The 27,334-nt window shown below is 44.3% G+C and overlaps 1 protein-coding gene and 1 long non-coding RNA gene across 4 annotated transcripts in view; one reads left to right on the forward strand and one right to left on the reverse strand.

Annotated features, from left to right (window-relative positions):
• Positions 1 to 27,334, forward strand: part of LOC144755273 (uncharacterized) — a 168,766-nt gene that overhangs the window by 67,305 nt on the left and 74,127 nt on the right. The window lies entirely within an intron of this gene.
• On the reverse strand, positions 10,912 to 18,245 carry LOC144755274 (uncharacterized). Its single transcript, XR_013594865.1, has 3 exons — positions 18,171 to 18,245; positions 11,541 to 11,636; positions 10,912 to 11,188 (listed from the first exon to the last, which is right to left on the reverse strand). It is a non-coding gene; the product is annotated as an uncharacterized LOC144755274 (long non-coding RNA).

Here is a 27,334-nt window from a genome sequence, read left to right on the forward strand (position 1 = left end):
GAGATGGGCCTATGAGGGTTCTTAAAAGAAAGGAGAAATTGGTTGGAACAGGTAGAGGAGGATATGAGAGATGTACACCTGAATGGAGGATATCATGCAGATGGAGGGGAAGCAGGAAAAGTAAGGGTACAAGACAGAGCGGGAGGCTGTGTTGGTACGAACCTATGTGGAATAAAGCAACTTCTGAAGCAAAATGTTGGCCTTTCAGGGATAACGCTCTAACATCCAAAACCTGTTTACAGGAGATAAGGCACAACGTGAGGCTAGTTTATTGGAGAGGTTTTTCTACTGAAGTTTCGAGTTTGGAAAACCGAGCAGTAAGAAAAACAGGACTGTTGAGACATCTGTGGCTGAAGAGTAGCAAGGAAGGGGTTGCCTTCTGAGGCTACTATCTTTCATGTAGCTGAAGCTACCTGGGCACCCCCAGCGAACATTGTTCGCCCACCGTTACCCATAGCGCTACCCATACCTTCAGACCAGCCATCCTCCCCCACAGACCACCTAACACACACATTCGCACCTATAATATCTCTACCTTACCCGCAAACACCTTTACCTTCCCCGCACACCTTAGCCCCATACCACACACCAAGCCAGTCCCCAACGCCCACATCCTTACCCTCAACACAGACGCACTCACTACTCACAGCCACCCCCACAGCCCACCCATCACACACCCTATTACCAGCAGCATCCTTTCCATCCACACTCACACACACACCTAATCATATACCAGACCAGACCCCACTTGTAGCCACCCATACAGCCATCCTTACAGCCCACCTAACACACAAACTCCCACCATCAACACTCCTCTCACCCACACTCACACACTCAACAATTTCTACTCCAGGCCAGACCCCATTGCAGGCATCCAAACCCGTATCCAAACCCACACCCATAACACAACCACATACTACATGCCCACCTGCACATAACTTCAGACTCGACGAGATCATACTCTCACTGAACCAGATCAAAGAAGAACTCCAAGCTGTTAATGATCGTTTAGCGAAACAACCTTGGGGTGATAGAATAACTAGACATCCCAAAACCTGCCATCCCAGAAGCCAAATGACCACTAACACGAATCCCAACTGATCCTCAGTCCCCTCCTCTAACAATTCATCTTGACCAATCAGAAGCACCAACCTGTTCTCAGAGAGTGACTTACTCACCCTGGTGAGTTCATCGACCCCGCTCCTATGAAGCCTAACACACCTGCTGCAACACTAATCCCCGCACCCTCGAAGCCTAACACACCCACAGCACCACCAATTCTCGCTCCATTGAAGCCTAACACACCCGCAGCATCATTAATTCCTACTATCCCCCTAAATCCCCATAGGACCACTAAACCAAATACCAGAGGCATCACAAACAACAACCTCAGAAGAATCCGTATCACTCAGGAACCCTATTCAACCACCAGCACGCCTACACTCAAATGTATTCTCCCAAACTGCAGATCAGCCGCTCGACATGCAGCGGACATTGCTGATCTCATCCTCACACATGAACCAGACTTGATAATGCTAACTGAAACCTGGTTAAAAGAATCCTCCACACCAATCATTGACATTCTAGTTCCACCCTATTATAACATCATCAGACTAGACAGAGCTAGAGCAGACAAGTCGGGAGGGGGCATAGCCTGCATACATCATAGCAATATCTCGGTAAGCAGAGCCATCTCCCCTCTATTCCAGTCATGTGAATACATGTGCCTTAACATCACTAGCAAGGGTATACCGGTCTGCTCTCTGCATATCATTTATCACCCACCAGGTGAGAACGTCACCTTCATCGAACACCACATGGACATGGTGTCATCATACATAGGTCGACAAAATACCCACATATTCCTAGGAGACTTCAATCTCCATTGGAATGATCCTATTGATACTGCAGTGAACAGTCTTAAGAATTTCCTGGCTGACTTAGACCTAACTCAATTCTGCAATATCCCAACACACGACAAAGGAGCGATCCTTGACTTATTAATCTCTAAAACAAGCTCCATTCAGCTTGAGACGATCCTACCCTGCGACTGGTCACACCACCACATCATCACTTTCACCATTAAGGAAAAGGTGAAAACGAGCTCAGCCCAACCCACAAGATCAAAAGTGTGGAAGAGAGACTTGAAAAAACTTAAGCCCAACACCTTACCGTCCTCCTATGCCAAGCTATTGCTGCCTCCAGCAGGATCCTCTACAGTACACGAGCTCACCGACTACTATTTCTCGACCATGACATCAATAAAAGATGAGGTAGCACCTCTTCAACTAAAAAGAATATCTCTGAAAGACTCTAAACCATGGTATAACGGTTCACTCAACGATGATAGGCGTTCTCTCAGAACTGCAGAACGGATCTGGAGGTCAATACCATCTACCAACCACCTTATGACTCTCAGGACAGAGCGAAACGCATATTTTCGCAAGATCAAGCGCTCCAAAGCCGATTATTTCAGCCCCCAACTTGACCAGGCAAGAAACCATCCCAAAAAACTCTTTGATCTGATCAAAACCCAATCTAAGGAGGCACCTCATCGTCCACAAGATACGGAATGCTCGCAGCCAAACTGTGAAGAATTCTCCACCTTCTTCCAACTGAAAACTGACACCATCAAGAAAGACCTCCTAAAGGATCTAACCTTATACGCAAGACCGAATACACTAACCTTTCCTGCTCCCAGTTCCACGCCATGCCAACCCCTATCGAAGTCTAACCCTAAAAATAATGCAAGCTGGTCATCATTTTCCTCCTACTCCGAAGTTGCCCTAGGCAAAATTTTCATTGCATTGAATCCAGCTAACCATTCCGCTGACCCGCTTCCGGCAAACGCAGTCAAAGATTTTATTCCAATGCTTCTACCTCTCTGGTCTAAGATCATAAACAGCTCCCTTCAACAAGGATGCAGCCCAGACACCCTCAAAGTAGGTCAGGCTCACCCATTCTAAAGAAGCCCACGGCAGAACCGACAGATTTAAACAACTATCGCCCAATCTCCAGTATCCCCACCCTAGCCAAGCTGCTGGAAAAATGTGTACATCTACAGCTAACGAAACATATTGATCATTTTGACCTACTCAACAAACACCAATCTGGTTTCCGTGCTGGTCTCTCATCCTACTTAATCTATCCTCAGCCTTTGATACGGTTAAACATGAGAACCTGTTAGACCTCCTGAAACACAGAATGGGCCTATCTGGGGCCGTACTAAGCTGGTTCAATTCATTTCTCCAAAATCGGACACAACAGTTTAAAATCAAGAACACACTGTCCAAGCCCGTCCCAGTGACCCTGGGGGTACCGCAAGGATCAGCGCTATCTCCAACATTGTTTAATCTCTTCCTGGAACCTCTAACTGAAATTATACAAACCTCTAACGTGCAATACCACATGTATGCAGATGATACACAGCTATACCTCAAGATACAGTCCTTGGAGGACATCAAACAACTTAACACAGCTCTTAGGAATACCCAAACTTGGCAGGCAGAAAATCATCTTAAATTGAACGCCCTAAAGACTGAATTTCTTCTAATAGGCCCGCCGGATCAAATCCCGAAAATGCAAGATTTGATCAAACATATCACGGCGTTCAACGTACATCCTACCATTGTGGATTCAGCTAAATCACTTGGAATAACTTTAGACAGCAACCTCAACATGCAAAAACATACCAACAATGCCACAAAGGGAGACAACCTTCAGATAAACACATTGAGGAAACTAAAACCCTTCCTTCCACACAATGACTTTAAGCAGGCTGTACAAGCTCTGGTTATACCCAGAGTGGAATACGGTTGCGTCACCCTTTGTGGCCTACCCAAAGCATCAACTGCACCTCTTAGAGCTTCAATTAACGCTGCAGCAAGACTCATAACTGGATCTAAACGTAGCTTCCACATCTCCCCGGATCTTCAATCCCTGAACTGGTTACCCCTAGATGCGAGAATTCAGCTGAAAATCGCGTGCATGACGCACAGAGCCTTACACCAAAAGACTCCCAGCCACCTGGCACAAAAACTAACAATTTCTGGTGGGACCAGATCCTCAAGAAATGCGGAAAAATTACTACTGAAACCACAAAAATTCCTTAAGAAAAAAACCTATAACAGATCCTTCTCGGGGATGGCACCCAGAATTTGGAATGCCTTACCCCCAGAAATCAGACTCAACCCGTCCATTGCTGCTTTTAAAAAGGAAGTTAAATCCATCCTAATGGCTAAATACACATGATTATGGTCTGCTGAATCAATATGGTGAAAGGCAGCTATGCTCTCAACCACAAGACACTTATTGATGCTAAATATAACTATAGTGTTTTCGTTATTATACTCTCTGTACTGCTGTGTGGATCTATTTTATTGCTTGTATATGTAACATTTACTGTTTGTATAGCGCTCTGATATCCGCTGGGATCTTGTTCGCGCTTTATAAAACCGCAAATAAACACAAAGGTCTCCTTAAACAAATATCATTACAGATGGGAGCATGGGCTGCAGTCACTCAGTGAAACACATTGCTGGTTCTTAAAGGAGGCCTCTAGTAAAATATGTCAACAGGAAGTTAGTTGGACAGGAAGCAAAGGGATTCAAATGCCACCCCAAGCACCAACAAAGCCTGGTGTTCTGGGCAGAATTGTAGGCATATCTGATGACTGGTGCCTATGTTTTGTTGACAAGGTCAGCAGCTACCTCCAAAAGATCTAGCCATCTTGAGCATCCCTTGACATTACTCACGCAAGAAGATGGGGCTGGCCTTGAAGAACCAGATTGTGGTGGCGACCCTCCTAAAAAAAAGAGTGATGAAGGTGGGTAGGAGGTGAGGCAAGACCATAATTAGTTGCAGAAGATGAGGGAACCAGGCCTTTGAGGGCCAGCAAGATAAAATCAAGACTACCCTGCACCAGAAGAATGTGGCAAAGAGGAAGACTCTGGAAAGGTGAGCAAAGGGAGGGAATGCATAATGAGGGAAAAGGGACCAATGTTGCAGGAAGGTGTCTGATGACCTGGTATCCAGATCTGTTTGCCTGCTCACTAAGATCCAAAATGAACTGTTCAGTCAGAAGGCAAAGAGATCCAGGTCCGGAGGGCCCCATAGGCAAGATATGAGAAGGAAGATGCTCTTGTGAACATCCAGTCTCTGTAATCTTGAAAATGCCCTGAGAACCAATCTGAGGTTGAAGAGACCTGGTTTGTACTCTCTCACCATGTAAAGATTGTTGCAAACACAGTGTTTCTAGAGGTTCTTTGAGAGACCTGCCAAAGGTTTGGATTTTGCATCCCCATTGTTGTTTCTGTACTGGATGGCCAAAAGGTTGTCCATCTTCAAAAGTATGCAGAAGTGCAACTAGTTTTTTGTGAAACTCTTGTCAACAAAGGTGTTTGCTTGGAGTTGTAGGACATTGATGGGCAGATTATTTATGGCAGGAGGCTGAAGGAATACAGTCGAAGAGTGCCAGAGTTGACTCTGCAACCTGATCTGCTCACATCTAAACTGTCGATATCTGGAGAGGTGACAAACATGCCTTGCCATTACAAACCTCTATGTCCAGGAGACATCAGCACCGGTCTGTGCCTGATTCAGCAGGCAGTGAAATGCAGTCCAAATAATGGAAATCCCAGTGAAGGAGAGGGAGTTTCCATAGATGAAAGACTCAATACTCAAGGAGTAGGAAAGATGGTGAAGAAGGATACCTGCTTTGAGACAGACTTAATAAATTCATCACCAAAGAGGAGGCCATCCGTAGGGTCTGGGATAGGATTGGACGACAGCGCAGCTAGTTTCAGATCTAGAGAAAGGAGAATATCTCCAAGTCTTCGTAAGGAGATAAGAGACCTGGGTCCTTTTTTTAGGTCGAGCATGGTCGGCGCATGCGCTGCTCTGTAAGGCATAATGTATTCATGTATGGGCTTGAAGCTCCGCCCACTCCCCCTATATGTTTTTTACTGCCTTATGTCATTGTCCTTTTTAAACTGTGTCTTTTCAATGGTGAATAGGCTTAGTAGTCCCTCCTTAGTACCGCCTTGTCTCATTTTGTAACCTCCCATGAGGACACCCTCTGTTACATGTGTTGTTACTCGTAGGCTTTAATCACAGCCTCCGATGAACACTGTTTTGTTAAATGGGTTTCATCTGCCTGCTGTTACAGGAAGGACAAGCTGTCCCGCAATGCTTTTTTTCTCTTCGTTTCATAGCACGGCACGCCACGCTGATACAGTGGCCACCATTCTTTAGCCCACTCAGCCACCCCATTTCAGACACCAGTCCCAGGATGCTTGTTTCCGGTCCAGGGAAGACATGGCTTGGCAGTTCGGGCTGGACTGTTCCCATGAAGCACAGGGTCAGCCTGATTTGCATATAGCCATGTCTGAACTGGGGTGGCTGAGTGAACTAAAGAATGGTGATGGATTAAACCCAGATCAGTTGACTGGGGGTGAGTGTTTGATTTGTTCAAACGCTCCGTCCATCATCCCCTTTTGTATCGCTTTGTTCGCCCTAAGTGTGGCAGGGTATGCTCAGACGTGAGTCCCTTGTTCACTTGGCCACTGGATTCAAGATAGCCTGGCTGATGAGGATTATGAATCTGAAACCGGTCCCAGGATGCTTGTTTCCGGTCCAGGGAAGACATGGCTTGGCAGTTCGGGCTGGACTGTTCCCATGAGGCACAGGGTCAGACTGATTTGCATATAGCCATGTCTGAACTGGGGTGGCTGAGTGAACAAAAGAATGGTGATGGATTAAACCCAGATCAGTTGACTGGGGGTGAGTGTTTGATTTTTTCAAACGCTCCGTCCATCATCCCCTTTTGTATCGCTTTGTTCGCCCTAAGTGTGGCAGGGTATGCTCAGACGTGAGTCCCTTGTTCACTTGGCCACTGGATTCAAGATAGCCTGGCTGATGAGGATTATGAATCCGAAACCGGTTCCAGGATGCTTGTTTCCGGTCCAGGGAAGACATGGCTTGGCAGTTCGGGCTGGACTGTTCCCATGAGGCACAGGGTCAGACTGATTTGCATATAGCCATGTCTGAACTGGGGTGGCTGAGTGAACTAAAGAATGGTGATGGATTAAACCCAGATCAGTTGACTGGGGATGAGTGTTTGATTTGTTCAAACGCTCCGTCCATCATCCCCTTTTGTATCGCTTTGTTCGCCCTAAGTGTGGCAGCGTATGCTCAGACGTGAGTCCCTTGTTCACTTGGCCACTGGATTCAAGATAGCCTGGCTGATGAGGATTATGAATCCGAAACCGGTCCCAGGATGCTTGTTTCCGGTCCAGGGAAGACATGGCTTGGCAGTTCGGGCTGGACTGTTCCCATGAGGCACAGGGTCAGACTGATTTGCATATAGCCATGTCTGAACTGGGGTGGCTGAGTGAACTAAAGAATGGTGATGGATTAAACCCAGATCAGTTGACTGGGGGTGAGTGTTTGATTTGTTCAAACGCTCCGTCCATCATCCCCTTTTGTATCGCTTTGTTCGCCCTAAGTGTGGCAGGGTATGCTCAGACGTGAGTCCCTTGTTCACTTGGCCACTGGATTCAAGATAGCCTGGCTGATGAGGATTATGAATCCGAAACCGGTCCCAGGATGCTTGTTTCCGGTCCAGGGAAGACATGGCTTGGCAGTTCGGGCTGGACTGTTCCCATGAGGCACAGGGTCAGACTGATTTGCATATAGCCATGTCTGAACTGGGGTGGCTGAGTGAACTAAAGAATGGTGATGGATTAAACCCAGATCAGTTGACTGGGGGTGAGTGTTTGATTTGTTCAAACGCTCCGTCCATCATCCCCTTTTGTATCGCTTCTAAAGAAAGGGGCACAGCCGCCATTAAAGTGAAAGCGCGGCACGGGGTGCTTTTACAAAAAAAGCATTTGCAGAGCAATAGGTTTTGCATTTGCAAGAGTTTAAGCTGTGGCATTGTATATGACAATGCCTTTTATTTATCTGTTTTAAAAACAACATATAAATAGAAGTCATTGTAATTTACAATGCCAATAGGTCAAACTCTCGTAAATACGAGACCTATTGAATTGCAAATGCTTGTCTTTTAATATGTTAAGGAGAAATATGGGCATCAGAGGTGGCGTGTTGACCGATGAAACAAAGTGGCAGTTGTGAGAGTGTCATTATGGAAATCATGGCATAGAAGCACAGGGTGACACATTATTTGTTCTAGTGAAAGAAAGGAGGGCCAAACGATTGAAGCGTCACTATTGCAAACAGAATCACAGAAATACAGGTGGATGCATTGCAAGTTTTATGAAATGCTGCCATTGAGAAAGTCGGGAGGGGCCAACCGGAGATGGGAAGCTGTCAGCAGAATTACACTAGCGTGCTTACTGGAAGACAGAGGATGCAGTGGCAGAAGCAGTAAGATAACGGGATGACGAGAGAGTGAAGCGCGCTTGCAGACTGAGCATATTGAGAAAACAGTAGTAGAAATACGCTGAGGCAGGTACTTGCAGCAAGAGAAGGGAGGGTTGGCGGATTGAGATTAAAGGATTCCAGATGAAAACTCAGCTGGAGAAATAGCAAAAAAAAGTGAGGGCTTTAAAACAATGAGATAAAGTTGGAAAAAAATCTAACGACAATAAAGAAGAAGGATGAAAAGAAAAGGGTAGAGAGTAGATTAGAGAAACACCTCAGAGTGGATAAACAAGGGGAACAAATACGATTGCATCATAGGAAAATTATAATACGTAAAGGAGTACAGAGAAAGCACTTACCTGTTGCAAGTAGCAGCAATAAGGCAAGTGCGTGTGTTGCTGGAGAGACTTTAATGGGCATCCCATCATGTTAATGCTGCTGTCAGGGGAGGCTAATAAAGTAAGAGTGCACACAGTACTGCCTCAGTGTCAATGTTGGAAATTGCCCTTTCTAGAGTGCTTTCCCTCGACTTTTTGCTTTTGTCCCTCACAGTTTTCCACTGATCTATGTGCTAATCTTAGGACTTTGAAAGCTTATGGCACTGCCATTCAGTACTAAAACGCTGTGCTTGTCATATACATACTGGTGATTGGTGTATACATGATTAGCTGATTTGAGTTATCCGTAAGCCCCTTGTCTAAGGGTAAGTGATATACCTAGGGGCATGTAACTCGTTCGGTACGGTAGAGCCTGCTTCTCGCATTAAATTTAGATAAGGGATTTGTGTGAAAGGCTATTCAGCTGTATTTCCTCAAACAGAAGAGTGCCAGTATAATGTTTGACATTGATGAGTTGGTAATGGCAATTCCTCTCCTGTAATTTTTGCCCTATATTTAGACTTTATCGCTGCAACTGCTGAGAAACCAGCTTCACAAAGGTACGAAGTAGCAAAAGAGATAAAAACATGCAGGGCTCTTTTGCTTATCATTGGATATTTATCTCCAGCTTGGCACCAGAACTCAAGGAGTGACTGAGACTGGAACCTTACTTTCAATGCTGAGTCACTTGAAACATCAATACGCTGTTCTGCTTCCTCATTGTTGAAATGCTTAGGGATCTCAGCATTGAAGGGGTCTCTCACACATTTTATTGGTTCCACTTCATCGTCTGGAAAATATTTATCAAGACAAATACAGAACAAAAACTGTCCTCAGTTCCTCCTTTAACGGAATCTCATTGTCCTGCAGAAACTGGTCCAACGAAGGAAAACATTTATAGTCACCTTTGCTTACAGTGCTTTTCCAAAGGATCACTTTCTTCTTAAAGCCTGAAACTTTGTCTGACAGTTGCAAGATGTTATTATTATTGCCTTGCAAGGACTTGTTCAGTGCATTCAGTTTTTCAAATAGATCTGAAAGAAAAGCCATTTGTATTAGAAAGTCTGCATCAATAAACTTGTCAGCAAAACAATGTTCATCATCGTGTAGATATGAGTATTATTTTATTCCTCAGCTCATATACTCTAAGCAGGGAGTTACCTAGAGACAGCCACCGAGAACTGTTGTAGAACAAGAGGCATGAGTGTTCTGCACCCATATCCTGACACAGTTTAGCAAAAAATCTTGCTTTCAAAGGTCTTGTTTTAATATAATTTACCACTTTGATGACTATTTTCAGAATGCCATGCAGTTCTTCACTGAGGTTTCCTGCTGCTAGTGCTTCTCTGTAAATTATGCAGTGTGTCCAAACAGCATTAGGCGCTTTAGATCGTATGCGAGCTTGAAGTCCTTGGTAGCATCCTACCATTGAACGGCCCCCATCTGTACAAACTCCAACACATCTCTCCCAGTCAATTTGATTCTGTTGCATAAAATCGTCCACAACAGCATACAAGTCTTGACCTGTAGTTTTACCTTTGATTTCTTTACAGAACAACACATCCTCAACAATTAGTTTTTCATATGGAAACCTGACATAGCAAATAAGATGGGTGTCTTTGTGGTTGTCTGTTGCCTCATCTAACTGGAGTGCAAAGTCTTTGCCTCTTAGATTACAGATGAGCTGATCATTAATGTCTTCAGCCATATAATTTATCCTCCGGCTGATAGTATTATTAGAAGAGGCAATTTCAGCAGCTGTTTAACCACATCTTCGCCGAGCATGATTGTTACCATATCCACAGCAGCAGGCAAAATCAGTTTTTCTGCAAATGTGTGTTTTTGTTCCTCTGTGCAACTAGATAGGCCACTGTATATGAAGACAGGAGGGCATTACTATTAACTTTGATTTGTTTTGAGAAAGTGGATTTTTGTAGTTTGGCTTCTGCAACTTTTCTTACAAAAAATTGCCTTGGCTTTCCGACCACATTTGGGTGAAGACTTTCAAGATGCCGCTTAAGTTTACTTGGAAGCATGGATTCCACAGCCAAAACTTTTAAAGAGATTGCACATTGAGGGCGCTCCTCTTTATTAACCTGAACACACATGAAACCATAATCCAGATACCTGTCATCGTACTATCTGTACTTGGCTTTCCGTTTTCCATCCTTTTTTTTGTCAAAAGAACCTGCAACTTCACTTTTCTAAGACGAACTTGGCATTAGAAATCTCTTCATTGTCTTTCAGAAAGATGGGAATCAGTTCCTCTCGTGTTAATTATTCAGATGGAGAAGAGAAGAATTTACAAAAATATATAAGAAAGGTCTTTCAATCTGTAAAGTTCCTGGTCTTCTTTTCTTTTCCTTTGCTGTAGTATTTCCAGGTTTCTTGCAGGTCTCATCCACAGTCTCCACAGAATAATAAGCCTGAAGTACAAAACATCCAGGTAAGACAAGTATAAGAAGAACTAAAGTAATTTCCTTCCTAATGATGGATCTATTATTTCTGTTATTTTGCAATAGTAGCCCATGATGATGGTGATCATTTGGAAGTATTATTCTTATTGTTACCCCGCACAGACAGAAAGAGCATTCAGTTTTTTAATGAAATCTAAAATCAAATAAAATGGCAAATGAAAAGTTTGCAGCGGTTGCAAACAACAATAGAAAACATGAGCAACTCTGACTTAGTTCATATAAGCTAGGTTTAAACCCCCGTGAAATCAAATAGAAAGAACCAGCAGGCAACACCTGCAACTTGCGAAACCACTTTACGTACCTGCTTGTACTGCAACGATGGCTGTTCTGCCTGGAAGAATTGGTTCAGTGGGTTCAGCTGGTGAGATAAGCTTTTCCTCCACAGCGTGGTTCTTCCCTAAAACCAGGATTTAAAAGCAATGAGACAAATCATTAGTATTACTACTCTAGTTTTCTTTTACCAACCAAAGCTATCAATTTTTTAATGCAGCATGCCATCTAAATAAATAATGATCCATACATGCTTCAAATGGCAAATATAACTTGAAATTACTTTTACATTTATTCAGAGCCTCATTATTATCCGTTCCTAAAGTGAAGTACAAAGAACAACGTGATGATTGGAATGCTTGAATTATTAATCTCATCCACTGGCAATCACGTTGGCTGCATCCCAATCCATCTGTCATGCAAAGTGCTGCTGCGAGTGCAGAAGCAAACCCTGGGAATGGACAGCAAGTGCCAAAGCCAAGTTTTACAGCCCAATGTTAAAGCTCTGAGACTCAGAGTTGTCAGAGCTAAGCAGCTGCCTACTAATCACTGCTACTTCCTCTATAATGGTACGGGGAGGAAAATGCGGCCTGCGACCCTTGGCTTTTTAGCACTTGCTGGTCTCTCTCCATAGGCCCGGCTCGCTGTCCGCCCTATTCCTCTCAGACTCAGAGTCACCTGCTGACTGATGCAAACTGTGTGCCTGGTCCCAAACACTTATACCAGCTGCTGTTTTCAGTAGCTTTTTGGTACTGAGAGCTCTTGCATTAAAATCCATTAATAAAAACCAATTCTGTTGCTCAAATCTCCAGGAATAAACAAACGTCAAAGCCCCCAATAGTTGCTCATTGAGTTTTTGACTCCATCCAAGTTCAAAGTGACCAATGTGATCGTGATAATAAGGCACTTTTATGATTTCTTTAACGAGCTCCTTGGAGCCCGCCTTTTTACAGCTGACCTTTACCACCGATGACTTACTTTCCAAGAAAGAAGCCACTTCCTTATCACCCCTCCAACTCACGTGAACTCTACAGTAGTATACTTGTAAAGCACACAGCTGCCCCAGCAACGGGGTGTCCCGGTGCTGTATAACTCTGGGGAACCCGTCCTGGCTTTCCCTGTGGGATGGTCCCTTGCTGGGAGTCCCCAAGGTGGAGCCAGGCATCCCCGGAATTGGTGGGGCCGTTGTGGAGATTAGGCAAGCTAATGCCCAGAGTTGCCGAGTGGAACCCCTGATTAGAGTAAGCACCGAAGCGAGAATTATCAAGTCCGCTGACCAAGGGCCACGACCCTGCCGCGTCGGGAATTGAACCCTGGTCCCGGGCTGACTTCTGCTCTCAGGCCTGCTGCCTCTAACCAGTGAGCCACACTACTCCACTGCAGAAAGGACTCTGCCAGCACTAAAGTACCAACATCCAATGTAGTGCATCATGACAAAAACCAACACGGAACGCAAAAGAATCCGGAGTATGACAATCATAATGCATGACAATGGGCAAGAAGCGAATGGTGGACAGCTGGAAGACCTGTCCTAGAACCTTGAACATGAAGGATTTAAAACACATTTGGCCGAAATTAAATAAAATGCTGTACTTTTGCATGCATCAATGGGAAAGCAAACAAGAACACATGGGATGAATGCGGATCCACATAAATTTGCATACGTTTCCACACATCGTGGGTCAGGAGAAAATGTTCCTGCATATTTCTTGGGTTATGCCCGGTCAGAAACTCATAAAAGCTGCAGTGCTAGAGGCACTTCAGGTGAGCAGATGGCCAGGGAGCAGTCCACAGTGCAGCTCTATCCCACAAAGGGCACCTAATATCAAACAGGCTTTGAAATCCTGATCACAACCACAGTATGACTGAGTGGCTAGTATTGTAGGATTTAAGTCTAAGATTGGCATGGCATTTGATTAATAATTAACAAACAGTGCTTCAGGCATCAAAGGTTGCTATGAGTATAGTAAAATCTAATGTGCAAAATGTTTCTACTATCATTTGTATTGATTTCACATCGCCCTGCCTCAAGTATACCATCAGAGCTATATTTCCTTGTAACAATCAGTATCCATCCTCATGGTGACCATGGACGTGTATTACCGAATCCAAATCAAATCAAGGCTTCCAACAGTTCATGATGAATATGGGCAAAGCGTACCACACAGCGTGGTACCGTTTGTTCCCCTGTACTTGTAATTCTCAGTGTCTCACTAAGCCCTGAAATAGCCTTTTATTTTTTTACAAGTCATAACTATGGACATTGTATTGATAAGGTTGAAGACAAGAATCCTACCTGTCCTAGGACCTTGATTTCTTTAGTTTAACTGGCCTTTTTACAGTAAAAATAATGCTGGTGATACAGGTGTAAAACGGAGGTTGGGCATTTGATTAATAATTAATAAAATGCCATGCCGATCTTCTGCCCAACCTCCATTTTACACCCGTATCACCAGCATTATTATTCATAACGGCACAGGATTGGCTTATATTCGAGTCATTGTATGTCTGACAGGAGTAGAGTGAGCAGGAATTATTATCTCTTCTTGTAAAAACTGTAAGACACTCTCCTTACTTGAGTAATCTATCTTAAAGAAATAACACTGCGGCTTGTGAATATTGAGCTGCTCCCTATGTGTGGGCTGTAGAAAGTACCAAATATTTTAACTCCAGCTGCAGCCTGTCAAATGCATGGGAAATCTTTGGGGCTGAAAACCGGAGGCATTGATGCGCTTTTCTTCAAAGACACAAGTGTCATGGATGGTTGGAAAATAACAATTTGGAAAGGCTGCTTACTGTGCCAGGAGCAATAAATGCGGCTTTGGAAGGCTGACTTGTCCGTATTCTCCTCCGCACTACCATTTTCCTGGCTCAGAAATGTATAAATCAGTACACAGGTATAAATGATAAAACAGTGCTTGATTCCTGTGTGGTCCGTTCTGTGAGTCTGTTGCACGGCATCCAAGAATCCAGAAAGAAGGCCTTGGCTTGGCTTATATTTTATATCAGATTTCTAACGAGCTCCGTTTTTATAGTAAAAATAATTCTGGTGATACGGGTATAAAACGGAGGCTGGGCAGAAGATCGGCATGGCATTTTATTAATTATTAATCAAATGCCATGCCGATCTTCTGTCCAACCTCCGTTTTACACCCGTATCACCAGCATTATTTTTACTGTAAAAACGGAGCACATTAGAAATCAGACATAAAATATAAGCCAAGCCAAAGCCTTCTCTCTGGCTTCTTGGCTGCCGTGCCACAGAGTCACACAATGGACCACACAGGAACCCTTCCCATGCCAGTCCCAACACCAACGGCCCTTCTAACTTACTTACCTTACATGGGAAGAGGGTTCTACGGCAGAACACAGCACGCGGCAGAACACGGCGGCCAGCAGTACATGGTGGGCTGCAGTAACTCCCCTCAAACGGCCAGAGCTGCGCATGGCATGCGTATGCCAGTAATGGAGACTACCTTCTACGCCTGTGAACACACATACGAAGCGTATATGTACGCACGTATGGCGACAGGGCGCTCTTGGGACATACCATGTCCCCAGTTTTTGCAGGTGGAACATATTTTGGCTGCGGCTGCAAGAAGCTTCACTTTTCCACATTACTCATTACAGCGCACCGGGGGGCAGCGGCGCACAGTTTGGGAACCACGGCCCTACGCTATCCAACACTTTCCCTACTGTTGCACTTACTGGAGTGGGAATAGTAATTTTTACCCCTACACTATCCAATGCTTTCCCTACTGTTGCACTCACTGGAGTGGGATTAGTAATTTTTACCCCCCTGCTATCCAGCGCTTTCCCTACTATTGCACTCACTGGAGTGGGAATAGTAATTTCACCCCTCCGCTATCCAACGCTTTCCCTACTGTTACACACACTGGAGTGGGAATAGTAATTTTTACCCCTACGCTATCCAACACTTTCCCTACTGTTGCACTCACTGGAGTGGGAATAGTAATTCTTACCGCTATGCTATCCAACGCTTTCCCTACTGTTGCACTCACTGGAGTAGGAATAGTAATTTTTACCCCATCGCTATCCAACCTTTTCACTACTATTGTGTTTATTTTGTTATTAAATGTATGTTTTATTCTTTTTTTAATAGTTTAATGTGTTATATGTGTATATTTTATTTTTATATAACTTAAAATGTTTATAAATTAAATAAATATAAGTTAATAAAATGTATTTAGGTAAATATATGTATATGCACACTATTTTGTGTTTATATTTATTAAATTAAGTTTGTTATAATTAGTTAAATTATATATTAAATTAAACTTATTTTGTTAATAATATTGATATTATTTAATTAATTTTATTTAAGTTATGTAAATTAGTCAATATTTTTTACTTCTATATTTTTTACAGTGATATTTTTGTGTCGATATTATTGTACTTACCTGTTTATGTATAGTAGTCAATATTTTTGTTATCAATATTTTTACATCGATATTTTTTTCATCTATATTTTTAATATCGATATTTTAACATGGAACCCTAATCAAAGTGTCACCAGCAGGTGCAAAGTGTACCGTTGGCTGGTGTAGTTTAAGTGGCTAAGGGGTTGGGTTATGAGGCGTAATCAAAGGCTGTGGATTTTTTTACCATTACAACTGTACAAAGTATACAATATTGGGATTGTTGTGTTTTTATGCTAACATGTTTTATCTGGAAAGTGGAATACCACTGAACAGCCTGCATATATGTTTCTGTCACTTTTGATGTGGGAGAGATTGCTTAGATTCTGAATACCTCGGGGAAGTACGCACATGGGTTTATGCTGCTTACGAAGCTGAGGTAATAACGGGGCAAGTATAATACCTAAGACTAGCACATATATATTCATGCCTTTCTGCTGCTAATGGAAGAGTTTGACGATTGCTTATAACTGCAAAGTATATATCCGATGTGTATGTTGTTTTCTATTTCAATGTGTGTAATACATAGACCCGTGTTTTATACATTCGGTGCCGAGTCTTACTGTAGCATACACTGTAGTGTGTTGCGGGGGTGGGGCCTGTACCAACACTTTACACTTTGACCCTGAGGATGAGCCTGACTGCTTGTGCCAAGCTACCCAAGGGTGAGCACAAGTTATTGGACAAGTGTATCGTACTCATACTATTTAGAACAGTGGAATCTGCCTGGCTTTGTATTATCACAGCCAGCCAGAAACTTCTGAGTCTAACAGTCTTGTGTTAAAATGTGTGATCTCACAGGGAGTCAGTACAGTTTCTGTAAAATATGTAACATGCCTGATTTTTTGGAAGGCTGCCTGGTGTCATTTAAGATTCAAGCTCTACTCCCAAGGTTTTGACTTTAGCACTAACATTAATAAGCAAATCTCCAACCAGGAATGACTTGTGCATGGTCCTTTTTTTCTCAGAAATTAGTCTGCTCCAGCAATCAACGATTCATTCTTGGCAGCATTTAAGCCATGCCAATTGGTATCCAAAGCTAAATTACACTAATACCGCTGACACGCTTATCTTTAGCACGATGCAGAGTTAAATTAAATACCACAAGGGTGTCATAAACGTAATGTTGGAACCTATACGCTTTGCATTCTAAAAAAAAGCAAAACAGATTGAACTAGGAAATGAAGGTAAAATAACATTAACCAGTGACAACAAACATGAGACTGAAGTACTCCAAATTTCACCACCCTTGCCTCAGAACTTTCCTATTCTACGAACAATCTGTTTTTTGGTTTAAGAGACAGGATTCAGGATTCAAGTTGCCAGCTGCATAATCTTCCCCCTGTCGACCACTCTTTTGAATCTTTTTGAAAGAATGGAGTGTTTAAGGATGTTGAAGGCAGCTTACATGTCTAATACCTTGTGGAGTCCTGGGTCACTGATAACCATACGTTTTAAGATACTGTTTGGGTATCCAATAAGGCTGTCTCTGTACGTCTTCCTGGGCAGAAGCCAGATTGTTTGTCTGTAGCCCAGTATTTAATTTTTTTAATAAAGTTTTGCAGTTGTATTATTACTGCTTTTTCCAAGGGACATTGGAGATTGGGTAGTAATTATGTAGGTTAGCCTCACTTAGCAAAGTTTTTTTTAACTACCATGCCTCAATGATTCCCGTCCTCTAAGAACTATTTATGACATCTGCTATAAAAAGGGCTGCGCTTGCATGGCCTTCGGTAAAGATGCTGTCCACACGTTTTCTTTATTAAACAATCTTCTTTATTGGCTGTAAATGCTCACATATCCAGCTGCCTAGCCGGTACTGTCTCCGCCCGTCTCGGCCTCTCTCAACTCTCCTTCTCTGATGTTACTCCCCTCATCATCACATTCCATATTTCCAATATTCTTTCTTCAAGCATTACACATCTTCCCCCTATGCGAACGAACAATTACTATATCTCTTATAGTACAAAACCATTGCGCCTGTCTACAAACTTTACACATATCACCTACACTCTGTGTTGTTCCATCATCCAAAATCACCACATTCCCTTTGATATCCAACACTTTAAAAGGATCAGAATGCCTACTGTCACCTTTGCGCACAAAACCACCTCTCCTCACTACAACCCAATCTCCCCTCTGAATCAGAGATTCTCTCACACTTTTCCTCCTATTTAATGCTCCATATTTTTTACCTGTGAATCCTCTACTCTCCTTCTTACCTCCTCACGATCAACCCTCATATCACTCCTTCCCCTCAACCTCTGGGGTCGTTGTTTGGAGCTGCTTCCAGTGCTCCCCACCTTTTTTTCCTGTTGAGGGGATTCCCATTAAAACACGCACCATCTGTTAAAAATAAAATAGAACATGTCGGGAAGCCCAAAGGATAACTTTCATTTAATGCAAAATAGCTAGCAGCACAGCAAAATCATTAAAATACAATTGTCAGTTCAAGTGGCCAGAGCTCTAGCTGGAAAATATTAGTCTATGGAACCTAATTATGTGTCCAAAACGTGTTGCTTTCAGCAGACACTTTTATAATGTGTTGGTGGCAGGAGTTTTTTTTAGAGTAAGCACAAGATGCCCTTGAAGGGAAGATGCCATTCAGGATTGCAATAGTGAGCTCATTATTCTCCCAAAATCGTTCTTCCTGTTGCCAGGACTGCAAAAAGGTAACATGCCTTCAGAAATTTAGCAGGCATATTTGAGGATAATCTAATTAATAAGAAACAACATCCGTAACGGTTTATAAAATTAATTGAAACACTCCTTGCCATACAAAAATATATATAACAATAATTCTGTAATACTTAGGGATATATGTTTATGTTTTCAAACATCAGCTCTTTTAGCTCAATAAATTGTGATCTTGTATTTTTTCACAAATAATTTAACCTGCTCAGCAAGTTATTACTACGGGCCTTGGTATGAGTTTGGCGAACCCATGGTGGCAGTGCGACTTCCACACCGGTGGTCCGACCACCCTATTCTGAGCTGGGCAGTCAGACCGCCATGAGCACTGCTACTACCAGGGATCTGCAATCCCTTGGTGGTGGTCCGGCAGTTTGGAGCAGCAATATACTGGTGGTTCCGCTGCTGCACCACCTGCCATATTCTGAGTTTCCAGACCTCCATCCTTAAAGTGTAGCGGTTAGGAAACTAAGGGGGCCACTTCAAGACCCCTTGTTGTCCCTGTGCAGGCGGGCGCATGCAGAGGAGCACATGTTGTGCCCCTTGTCTGTATGCACCCTTGTTCTTGACCGGCATGAGCTATACCAGTCCATGCCGTGCAGGAACTTGCTTTAGCAGTACCATGGCTATGCAAAGCCCGCCAGACCTGGAGGAAACTCGTAACCTGGCTGGTGATCGGAGGTTGAGTTTGGCAGTGTGGGAGCCCGCTCCCACACTACAAAACTCTATTAATCAGGCCATTGAATTATTTTGACTTATGATATCCAGTTATGACTAGCTACACGATGTTGAGCAAAATATAACCAAGTATTTATTAATAAGTAGCTCATCCACAGCATATTCAGCACTGTCTAAGATGGAATCTTTACAACCCCTCTCTTTAGAGATGGAACTCAGGAATCCTCATATTCTAGGAAATTCTAAATGCTTAAGAACACAGCACCAAAGCTTAAGGTGGCTGATCTTGTGACATCGATGTCAGGCCACTCAATAGCATGGACAAGCCTCTCCAGGCTAAAATCCATTGTTTGTGCGTTTGAGGCTGCCAGTTGAGAAATAACCGGTATTTGGACACAAAAAAACGATTTTAGTATTGGGAGAGAGAAATATCTGAAAAATAATATTTTGATACAAAAATGTCATGTAGCAGAAATATCTTTGTGAAGAATATTGTTTTTTCATGTAAATAATATCGATTTAGGAATATCGTTGTTAATACCATTTTCAATAATATAGTTGTAAAGAATATTGTATTGAATTATTCTGATGTGTTTTAATTCATACATTAATTTTATGTATTATTATTATTGTCTGTGTAATTATTTTTTTTAATATAGTTTGGAATTTTAAGTGATTTAGAATGTTTTATTCAATTGTTAATAGTAATTTATAGTGGGTTGTTGGGTTTGTAGGGGGAGAGGGTGAGAAGTTAACCAGGGGCCTCATTATGAGTTTGGTGGTGCACGAGCAGGACAGCTCCTTTGCCGCACCGCCAAACCCATGTTTGATCCGCCAGCCAGATAAGGAGTTTTATCCTGTCTGGCGGGCTGTTCTTTGGCACTGCAAGGGGAGCATCAAAATCAGTCCCTGCATGGCATGAACTGCTGCAGTCCATGCCGTGCAGGTACTGGTGTGCATGCACACAGGGGGGCACATGTTGTGCCCCCCTGTGTGCATCCACATGGCGTGAAGCACAAGGGGGCCTGCCCCCTTTGTTTCCTCTCCGTAACACTTTTCATGGCAGTCGCACTACCATGAAAAGTGTGGCAGTGTGGAAACTCGTAATATGCTTGGCGGGCCGCAGTGGCCCCACCAAGAATAGTGTAGCCTCAATACTGCTGCGCTTCCACCAGGGATCTCTGGTGCTTGTGGTGGTCCCAGGTCAGTCCGACCACCCTGGTCGTAATTGGGTGGTCAGAAGTCCGACACCGCTTGCAAAATCTCTTGCAATAAAAAAATATCTTTGAAAGGGCTTAAAGCTTGTCCATTATTTACCTTTACTTACCATTACTTGGCTCCCACATCGCTCTTGTTTTCTTGCTTTTTATTTACAGTTCCTCCTCCTCCCCTCCAGCTTCCTCCCCGTGAATCATGTGTTTCCATGCCGTGGATCTTAGGTAAAGTACTGTCTGTGCACCGACAGAGGTACTTTTTTCATTTTAAACTGTAGCCCTCCATCAGATTGCATAGTTTTGGAGGCTGTCACTTCCCGCGAATTCCACCCTGCCTGCATTCGTTGCTGCTTGGCTTATTCCCCCCCACCACCTCCCTCCGGTCGATGCTTGCCCCCTTTCATCTCCTGTTGCTTGCCCCATTCACAGATCCTTCCCGACACGTCACTGCTTTTCCCTTCATTGCTTACCTTCCCCATAGCCGCCTCCAACTGTCCTTTCTCTACCCGCATTTGTTGCTGCTTGCCCTATTTCCTCGCAACCTGCCTCCCATAGCTGCTTGCCCCCTTTCACCTCCCGTTGCTTGCCCCATCCACAGATCCCCCCTTAACCCCTTCACTACTTTTCCCTTTTGTTGCCAGCTCCCCATAACCCACCCCCTTAATTTTTCTCTTTAGCACCCACTGGCCCCATAGATTTTTCTCCAAGTGGGCCTGCCTTCTGAGTCATGCAATTGTTTAAGCGACAAGTATATTGTGTGCAATTCAGAAATTATGCATCTTAAGTCTTACAAAAAAGCTCTATTTGTCAGCATTGACCACGTCATACTACTTTTATTTTTTTTAAACGTTAAGTAATCTTGCATACTAGCTTGTGCTGTTGTGCAACATGTAAAAAAAACATTGACGGAGCCCATAGATCTTGCTTAGGCAAAACCTGTTGTCTTTGCCAATGCTTTATTAATATAGACTCTCAAGGTGTAACAGATACTTTTTCGTCATATCAGATTACCACATGCTCTGTAATAGTCTTTCATCATGTAAGGAGCAAACCTACATTTATTCTTGTGCATAAGTGCACATACCAATATTTTTACTAATGAGCAGATATTTAAATATTGTTTTAGGTTTCTAACTTTACATTGTATTTGGCCAAAGGATGTTATCAACCCCCTAAGTAATAATTAATTAATGATTTTTTAGTCAGTATGTGATTGATCCTAATTGTGTATATTATGTAATTCTGATTTAATTTACTTATATTTTAGTTGTAGGGATACAGGATGGAAAGTTAATTAGGTAATAATGAACAAATAAATAATAATTTCTTATTAACTATTTGGGTGACTAATATGTATGTTATGTAATACTGATATATTTTAATTGCGGGTAGCTAGATTTGTAAGGGTATAGGGTGGGAAGTTAAGAAATCTTTAAATAATAACTATTAATGTATAGTTAAATATTTAATTGATTAATCATTATGTAAATTGTTAGATATTATCTATTAGTTATATTTTAGGTGTGTGTTGCTGGGCTAGTAGGGTTGTTGGGTGAGAAGTTAATTTAGTAAATTTTAATTAATAAATATTATCAATTTAATATTATTGGGGTGTTTATCAATTACGTACATTATGTAATACGGATTTATTTTAGTTATATTTAAGTTGTGAGTTGCTAGGTTTGTAGAAGCACAGGGTGGGAAGTTCAGTGATATTTAAAAATGTATTAATAATATATAATGAAATATGTAATTGATTCATAATTATATAAATTGTGTAATAATTATATTTATTAATTACATTTTAGGTGTGGGTTGCTGGGTTTGTTGGGTTGTTGGGTGGGAAGTTAACTAAGTAGTAATTAAAAAATTGTTAATGTATTAGTTATTGGAGTGATTATTAATTATGTACATTATATAATGCTGATTTATTTTAGAAATATTTTAGTTGTGGGTTGCTAGGTTTGTTTGGTGGAATGTTAAATAATTATTAATTAGTTATTTATTTGATTATCAATTAAGTAAATGGTGTTATACGTATTTATTTTAGTTATATTTCACGTATGGGTTGCTAGGCACGTAGAGCTATAGGATGGCAAGATAATTAAGTAATAATTAAATAACATTTATTTTTCAATTGAAAATTAATTGTGACATTGTTTATGAATTATGTAATAAGATTAATTGTTTTTTTTCAAGATATATAATATATATATATATATATATATATATATATATATATAATAAGTTAATATTAAGAGTTTTATATTTTTTTTAATTGATATGGTTATTCAAATATGAAATGTGCTCAAAGTGAAGGAGTTTACCTACTGTTGCTTAGACTAGAAATAGTAAATGAAACCCCTCTGAAGTCCAACACTCCCCCAACTGTTGTACAGACTGGAGTGTAAATAGTAATTTTTAAACCTCCAAAGTCCAAAATAGTAATTCCTACCCCTTCAAAGTCCAACACTTTTCCTACTGTTGCTTAGACTGGAGTGGGTATAGTAATTTTAACCTCTCTGAAGTCCAACATGTTTCCTATTGTTGCACGGACAAGAGAGGGAATAGTAAATCTTAACCCTCCAAAATCCAATTTTTCCCTACTGTTGCCCAGACTGGTGTGGGATTAGTAAATGTATCCCCTCCGAAGTCCAACGCTTTCCCTACTGTTCTAGTGTTTGGAGTGGGTATATTATGTTTAAACCCTCTGAAGGTCTACACTTTTTCTACTATGGCTTCAACTGGAGCAGGAATAGTGTATATCAGTGGTTCCCAAACTTTTGACTCCTGAGGACCCCCATTGACTCACCACTGGAAGCTGGGGACCCCCAGCAATTTCTAGGATTTAATTTTCAAACATTAACAGAGTAATTCGAAGAAAAAAAAACACACGTGCACACAAAACAAATACTCAAATTACTAAGGCTTTTAGTATTTTATATTGAAAGAGTTTGCAAAAAAACTGAACATTTTAATGGGAAGGTTGGTACAGCATCTCCATGATTACATTTTAAATGGTTAGTTTTATTTTGCAGTACAAGGCTCCTGCTCCTGCCAGGGCCAGAGTGGAAACCCAAAGCAGCCCGGCAAATGTTTTCAGACCAGTCCCCATACAGTGCACAGCAAGTGAAGTGAGTGAGCCTGGCCACTACAAAGGGGACTTTGGGAGGCTCTCCCCCCCAAGAAAATTTAGGATACAATGGTGCATTCTATAACACATTTATCATTATATATTGAATTGTATTAGCTTTTAAAGATTAGTAAATGATGATCTTGCTATGCACCAGGATAGAACAATCTTTGTTGGGGTTCTTCAATGATTCCCTTATTATCACCCTTCAACAGTGCCTCTCATTTCCCCATAGCACACCTATCACATGTATTTCATTTGTTTTATAGCATCCCTCCTACCACTGTATGATGTCAGAGCACTTTACATCACACACCTATAGAGACAATGAATCATACTTGTAAATCATTGTAGCGAAAATGTTACATAAGGTAAAGGGGACTACACGGTGTAGGATTCACATGTCATTCATACTGGTAGGCATTTTTAAAGAGTGCTTGGTTTGGAAAAGCACTAACTCGGGATTCAGAACATAACACAGTGGTTACCACTGACTAACAATAAAAATGTCTGTCCACACAAATAAACTCCTTCATCTGATAGAGACTACTAGCCACAGATTCCTTAACGTAGAATTATCCCCAGGCGTGAGACTGGATCCGGAGATTTTTTTTGCCCAGCATCCCTGCGCGCAGGGGGGACGGCATCACGCGACTCCGCTCAGGCGTCGTCCACGTACGTGACGTCCGCGAGGTCACATAAGTCCCAACCCGGCATGCCTATGTCAGTTTCTTCCTTTTCCGTGTGCAGCGCAGAACCGTTTCATGCTCTGGGCCTGTTTAGGCTTTCCCTTCGATCTTTCGTGTGTTGGGGGAACAGTGCGTGGAAGCCTTCAGGCTTGTGGATTCTTGATGTCGGCGACGGACCGTCATCTCATTTGCATGTGGTGCTTGGAGGAGGATCACGGCTCCACTGATTGCGAGGCGTGTCAACGGTTGAAGCCGAAGTCACGGCGGGAACGCCGGATGAAACGTATCTCGACTCGCATGTCCAGATCGGCTTCGTCGCCTCGCTCAGCTTCTGCAGAAGGTTTTCGGAGCGGCCATCATCATCGTCATCCTCATCCCTCTCCTGAGCTGCAAGAGAGTCACTCCCCTGTTGGTAACTGTCACACTTTGTCCCCGAGGGCTGGTTTCCCGGCTGTTGGGGGCGTGGGCTCTCCACGGGTGATGCGGCCCCTCATATCGTCCCCCTATCCACTGTTTCCCGATGAGGGGGCATCGAGATCCCAGATGGAGATATATGCGGTGGCTTTGCAGGCCTCGCTGGCTTCTCCTCCTCCTCCTTCACCCCCTGGGATGTCGGCGGATCACTTGCGCCATGCGGGGCCATCTGCGGCGTTGCCGGCAGCTTCGGGCCCGGCACTGACTGGTGCGGCTCCAGGCTTGTAGGATGTGGTGCGGCCCTTCGGGGGTCCCCCCTTCGGACCACAGCACCTCTGCCTCGCCGCAAACTCCTGCGGGAGTCCCTGTGGTGTCGCGGGAGGTCGCCGGGGCTCCCCCAGCCCCCTCGGCCCTTTCGACAGGTGGTGATTCTGTCTGAGGATGAGGTGGTGCCGCTACGGCACAGGCAGCTGCTGGCCCTGGTGGTGCCAACAGGGGTCGGCGGATCCCTCTCGTGCCTATTTGGGTCGAGGCTGGAAGGGGACCCCTCGTCTCTCACGGGCCCTTCTCATCCCTCCACGCAGGCGGCTGCCTCATCGGAGGTCAAGACGGTCTCGGTGGCACCACAGGGGTCAGTGGGCCCCTCTCGTCCCTTCGTGGGTCGAGGCTGGCGGGGGACCCCTCGTCAGTCCCCGGGTCCCTCTCATCCCTCCGCCCATGCGGCTGCCTCACCGGAGGTCAAGTCGGCCTTGGTGCCTCTGTGGGGGTTGGCGGACCTCTCTCGCCCCCATGGGTCGAGGCTGGTGAGGGACTCCTTGTCGCTCTCCAGGTGCTTCTCGTTCCTCCACGCAGGCGGCTGCCTCATCGGAGGTCGAGTCGGCGGCACCGCCCCTTGACCACCTCGGCTCCAGCCATGCCCCGGTCCCCGGCGCCGTGTGACGGGGTGGATGCCTGTCCGGTGTCTCCTGTGGTGTTGGACGACGACAACGCCCTGCTCCAGGTTGCGGACTCTACAGCACCGTACAGGCGTCAGATCGTGGATTCGTCCTTGGACAACCCCTCTTCCCCAGAGGTTGGGCATCTGCTGGTGTTGTCCTCGCCGGAGACAGGCCACCACGTCGTGGCTTTCTCCCCAACGTCATCAAAAGACGGCTCCTTGCCATCGCTGCGGCCACGGTTTTCACCGGAGTAACCACAGGTCCTCCACTCTTCGGTGCCTCTTTCTTCTTTTTGGGCCTGGCCCTTTCCCGCTCCGCTTGGTCTAGGGGATGGCCGTCTTAGTTTGCAGCCGTCGCCCACGGAGGAGCTGCTTTTTCCACCGCTGGGCCCTATGGAGATGGGTGCTACCTTTACTCGCGGTGTTTCCACGGCTGTGGGAATTTTGCGCATGGGAGATAAGGCTGCCCATTTCCCTGAGAATCATCTTTTGGAGGTTCTGCACCAGGGCTCTGGTGGGAGGGAGCTGCTGCTCCCCTTTGAAGGTTCGCTTCATTCTTATCTGAAGGGGACTTGGGGGCGCCCCACCACGGGGGATTTGGTGCCCCAACACCTTCTGCACCGGCACCTTCCAGCGCCGCTTGACCCGGCGTGTCTTTCCCTCCACCCCTCTGCCAGTGGCCTCCTTTTGTGGACCACCTTTCCTTTCCTGCTGTCGCTGTTGGCTCCACCCTCCTGGGAGGCCCGTTGGCTGGACTCCTGGGGCCGCAATATGACGTCGATTAGGATGGCGGCCGGACTTGCGTCCGTCCGCCACCCCCGAGGAATTAGGATGTGACTGCCACCCTGGCGGTCACATCCCGTATAGTTAACATTGCGGCGGCCCCCCAGAAGCAAATCTCCACATGCTTTTCCACGGCGGAAAATACGCCGCGGAAAGGCATGTCTGCACACACATCGTAATTTGGCTGGCGGTGTCTTGCAGACACCGCCACCAAATTGCGGTCAACACCCCGCGGATCAGCGGCGGACGGACCTGCTGTCTGCCGTTGATCCCACCGCCATCATGATCTGGCGGGGATGTTTTCAGGGTCCGCGGCGGTGAATCTGCATCCTCCGGGCCGGCGGTGGCTTCCACCGGCCCGGAGGATGCGGATTCACCGCAATCATAATCGACCCCTATGTTTGCATCAACCAGCGCGGCTCTGCGGGCCCTTAACAATTTATGTGTGTTGGCTAGGGCCACATCTTGCTTTTGGGACTGGGCGGAATCCATTGGATCTGCAGCTTCTCAGGAGGGTGGTAGTGTGGACTTGCACCACCATGCGTTAGATGACCAGGAGCTGGCGGCGTTTATTCTTCACTCCGCTCCAGACATCTCGGAGGTGCTTGGTCGTGCCATGGCTTCTTCGGTTGCCCTTTGCGCCATGCTTGGCTTCGGGACAGTGTGTTCCCGGAGAATGTGCGGGAACAGCTGGTGGATCTTCCCTTTGATGGCACTCTCTTGTTCCACGTACCAGCAGACTCAGCCATCCGGAGGTTCTTGGCGGTTCTTCAGGCCTCCCCTCCACCTCCTCCTCCTACTCCTTCTCCTCCTCAGTAACCTGTGGGTTGGTCTGGATTTTGTGAGT

Source organism: Lissotriton helveticus, chromosome 5_1, assembly GCF_964261635.1.
Source record: "Lissotriton helveticus chromosome 5_1, aLisHel1.1, whole genome shotgun sequence".
In the NCBI taxonomy this organism is placed as follows: Eukaryota; Metazoa; Chordata; class Amphibia; order Caudata; family Salamandridae; genus Lissotriton; species Lissotriton helveticus.